Raw genomic sequence first — 4,175 nt, forward strand, 5'->3', positions numbered from 1 at the left:
GCGCATGAAGAAATGACCACCTCCAACGTTTGGTTTATGTTTTATAAGCATTTTTAATTTTATTGCTTAAATCGCATTTTCTCGGCGAGCTGAGCACTTTTTCTGAATTGTGCCGCTCCCGTCACTCTGGTTAGGTTGGCATCGAAAAAAACGCTCTCGGGTGCTTTAGAGTGCCGAGTTTATTACTGCGCATTAAGAAATGACCACCTCCAACGTTTGGTTTATGTTTTATAAGCATTTTTAATTTTATTGCTTAAATCGCATTTTCTCGGCGAGCTGAGCACTTTTTCTGAATTGTGCCGCTCCCGTCACTCTGGTTAGGTTGGCATCGAAAAAAACGCTATCGGGTGCTTTAGAGTGCCGAGTTATTCACTGCGCATGAAGAAATGACCACCTCCAACGTTTGGTTTATGTTTAATAAGCATTTTTAATTTTATTGCTTAAATCGCATTTTCTCGGCGAGCTGAGCACTTTTTCTGAATTGTGCCGCTCCCGTCACTCTGGTTAGGTTGGCATCGAAAAAAACGCTCTCGGGTGCTTTAGAGTGCCGAGTTTATTACTGCGCATTAAGAAATGACCACCTCCAACGTTTGGTTTATGTTTTATAAGCATTTTTAATTTTATTGCTTAAATCGCATTTTCTCGGCGAGCTGAGCACTTTTTCTGAATTGTGCCGCTCCCGTCACTCTGGTTAGGTTGGCATCGAAAAAAACGCTCTCGGGTGCTTTAGAGTGCCGAGTTTATTACTGCGCATTAAGAAATGACCACCTCCAACGTTTGGTTTATGTTTTATAAGCATTTTTAATTTTATTGCTTAAATCGCATTTTCTCGGCGAGCTGAGCGCTTTTTCTGAATTGTGCCGCTCCCGTCACTCTGGTTAGGTTGGCATCGAAAAAAACGCTCTCGGGTGCTTTAGAGTGCCGAGTTATTCACTGCGCATGAAGAAATGACCACCTCCAACGTTTGGTTTATGTTTAATAAGCATTTTTAATTTTATTGCTTAAATCGCATTTTCTCGGCGAGCTGAGCACTTTTTCTGAATTGTGCCGCTCCCGTCACTCTGGTTAGGTTGGCATCGAAAAAAACGCTCTCGGGTGCTTTAGAGTGCCGAGTTTATTACTGCGCATTAAGAAATGACCACCTCCAACGTTTGGTTTATGTTTTATAAGCATTTTTAATTTTATTGCTTAAATCGCATTTTCTCGGCGAGCTGAGCGCTTTTTCTGAATTGTGCCGCTCCCGTCACTCTGGTTAGGTTGGCATCGAAAAAAACGCTCTCGGGTGCTTTAGAGTGCCGAGTTATTCACTGCGCATGAAGAAATGACCACCTCCAACGTTTGGTTTATGTTTAATAAGCATTTTTAATTTTATTGCTTAAAATCGCATTTTCTCGGCGAGCTGAGCACTTTTTCTGAATTGTGCCGCTCCCGTCACTCTGGTTAGGTTGGCATCGAAAAAAACGCTCTCGGGTGCTTTAGAGTGCCGAGTTTATTACTGCGCATTAAGAAATGACCACCTCCAACGTTTGGTTTATGTTTCATAAGCATTTTTAATTTTATTGCTTAAATCGCATTTTCTCGGCGAGCTGAGCACTTTTTCTGAATTGTGCCGCTCCCGTCACTCTGGTTAGGTTGGCATCGAAAAAAACGCTCTCGGGTGCTTTAGAGTGCCGAGTTTATCACTGCGCATGAAGAAATGACCACCTCCAACGTTTGGTTTATGTTTAATAAGCATTTTTAATTTTATTGCTTAAATCGCATTTTCTCGGCGAGCTGAGCACTTTTTCTGAATTGTGCCGCTCCCGTCACTCTGGTTGGCATCGAAAAAAACGCTCTCGGGTGCTTTAGAGTGCCGACTTTATCACTGCGCATGAAGAAATGACCACCTCCAACGTTTGGTTTATGTTTTATAAGCATTTTTAATTTTATTGCTTAAATCGCATTTTCTCGTCGAGCTGAGCACTTTTTCTGAATTGTGCCGCTCCCGTCACTCTGGTTAGGTTGGCATCGAAAAAAACGCTATCGGGTGCTTTAGAGTGCCGAGTTATTCACTGCGCATGAAGAAATGACCACCTCCAACGTTTGGTTTATGTTTAATAAGCATTTTTAATTTTATTGCTTAAATCGCATTTTCTCGGCGAGCTGAGCACTTTTTCTGAATTGTGCCGCTCCCGTCACTCTGGTTAGGTTGGCATCGAAAAAAACGCTCTCGGGTGCTTTAGAGTGCCGAGTTTATTACTGCGCATTAAGAAATGACCACCTCCAACGTTTGGTTTATGTTTTATAAGCATTTTTAATTTTATTGCTTAAATCGCATTTTCTCGGCGAGCTGAGCACTTTTTCTGAATTGTGCCGCTCCCGTCACTCTGGTTAGGTTGGCATCGAAAAAAACGCTCTCGGGTGCTTTAGAGTGCCGAGTTTATTACTGCGCATTAAGAAATGACCACCTCCAACGTTTGGTTTATGTTTTATAAGCATTTTTAATTTTATTGCTTAAATCGCATTTTCTCGGCGAGCTGAGCACTTTTTCTGAATTGTGCCGCTCCCGTCACTTGGCATCGAAAAAAACGCTCTCGGGTGCTTTAGAGTGCCGAGTTATTCACTGCGCATGAAGAAATGACCACCTCCAACGTTTGGTTTATGTTTTATAAGCATTTTTAATTTTATTGCTTAAATCGCATTTTCTCGGCGAGCTGAGCGCTTTTTCTGAATTGTGCCGCTCCCGTCACTCTGGTTAGGTTGGCATCGAAAAAAACGCTCTCGGGTGCTTTAGAGTGCTGAGTTTATTACTGCGCATTAAGAAATGTCCACCTCCAACGTTTGGTTTATGTTTTATAAGCATTTTTAATTTTATTGCCTAAATCGCATTTTCTCGGCGAGCTGAGCACTTTTTCTGAATTGTGCCGCTCCCGTCACTCTGGTTAGGTTGGCATCGAAAAAAACGCTCTCGGGTGCTTTAGAGTGCCGAGTTATTCACTGCGCACGAAGAAATGACCACCTCCAACGTTTGGTTTATGTTTTATAAGCATTTTTAATTTTATTGCTTAAATCGCATTTTCTCGGCGAGCTGAGCGCTTTTTCTGAATTGTGCCGCTCCCGTCACTCTGGTTAGGTTGGCATCGAAAAAAACGCTCTCGGGTGCTTTAGAGTGCCGAGTTTATTACTGCGCATTAAGAAATGACCACCTCCAACGTTTGGTGTTTAATAAGCATTTTTAATTTTATTGCTTAAATCGCATTTTCTCGGCGAGCTGAGCACTTTTTCTGAATTGTGCCGCTCCCGTCACTCTGGTTAGGTTGGCATCGAAAAAAACGCTCTCGGGTGCTTTAGAGTGCCGACTTTATCACTGCGCATGAAGAAATGACCACCTCCAACGTTTGGTTTATGTTTTATAAGCATTTTTAATTTTATTGCTTAAATCGCATTTTCTCGGCGAGCTGAGCACTTTTTCTGAATTGTGCCGCTCCCGTCACTCTGGTTAGGTTGGCATCGAAAAAAACGCTCACGGGTGCTTTAGAGTGCCGAGTTTATTACTGCGCATTAAGAAATGACCACCTCCAACGTTTGGTTTATGTTTTATAAGCATTTTTAATTTTATTGCTTAAATCGCATTTTCTCGGCGAGCTGAGCACTTTTTCTGAATTGTGCCGCTCCCGTCACTCTGGTTAGGTTGGCATCGAAAAAAACGCTCTCGGGTGCTTTAGAGTGCCGAGTTATTCACTGCGCATGAAGAAATGACCACCTCCAACGTTTGGTTTATGTTTTATAAGCATTTTTAATTTTATTGCTTAAATCGCATTTTCTCGGCGAGCTGAGCGCTTTTTCTGAATTGTGCCGCTCCCGTAACTCTGGTTAGGTTGGCATCGAAAAAAACGCTCTCGGGTGCTTTAGAGTGCCGAGTTTATTACTGCGCATTAAGAAATGACCACCTCCAACGTTTGGTTTATGTTTTATAAGCATTTTTAATTTTATTGCTTAAATCGCATTTTCTCGGCGAGCTGAGCACTTTTTCTGAATTGTGCCGCTCCCGTCACTCTGGTTAGGTTGGCATCGAAAAAAACGCTCTCGGGTGCTTTAGAGTGCCGAGTTTATTACTGCGCATTAAGAAATGACCACCTCCATAAGCATTTTTAATTTTATTGCTTAAATCGCATTTTCTCGGCGAGCTGAGCACT

Source organism: Syngnathus typhle, unplaced genomic scaffold (genome assembly GCF_033458585.1).
Source record: "Syngnathus typhle isolate RoL2023-S1 ecotype Sweden unplaced genomic scaffold, RoL_Styp_1.0 HiC_scaffold_47, whole genome shotgun sequence".
Lineage (NCBI taxonomy): Eukaryota > Metazoa > Chordata > Actinopteri > Syngnathiformes > Syngnathidae > Syngnathus > Syngnathus typhle.